This window comes from Mandrillus leucophaeus, unplaced genomic scaffold (assembly GCF_000951045.1).
Source record: "Mandrillus leucophaeus isolate KB7577 unplaced genomic scaffold, Mleu.le_1.0 Scaffold867, whole genome shotgun sequence".
NCBI lineage: Eukaryota > Metazoa > Chordata > Mammalia > Primates > Cercopithecidae > Mandrillus > Mandrillus leucophaeus.
In genome coordinates, this window is record NW_012109441.1 from 351,249 (window position 1) to 351,777 (window position 529).

Sequence of the window (529 nt, forward strand, 5' to 3'; positions counted from 1 at the left end):
CCGTCAAAAAAAAAAAAAAAAAGTCAGTCTTTTCTATATTACATCTGCATCTACTTTCTTTTACACCAAGAACTCTGGTTTTCAGGGATGCAGGGAATGTCCATACTTATTTGCTTTTCCTGGGTTAACATAGACAGCAGTCTAAGGATAATAACACTCATACTAAAACCACAAAAATCGCTACTGAAAAAGGTTGAAATTCTTTTTACCTACTTTTTCCCTATTACCTGTGTTCTCCCTTTTTACCTATGTTCTCCCCCCATTTCTAATTGAACTATATCTATCCTAATTGATCCTGTACCACTGCATAGACTACTTGCTCCCTTATTAGTCTTAGTTCTGTGAGTAGAGAGGTGTTTAACGCTCACCATCGTTCCTTACGTGGATATCCCTGTCATGTGGTGGTTTTCAAGGTGTGGTCCGTGGATCCCTGGAGGTCCCTGGGACCCTTCAAGGGGCCTATGAAGTCAAGCTATTTTTGTAATAATACTAAGATGTTATTTGCCTTTTTCACTGTATTATTTACATA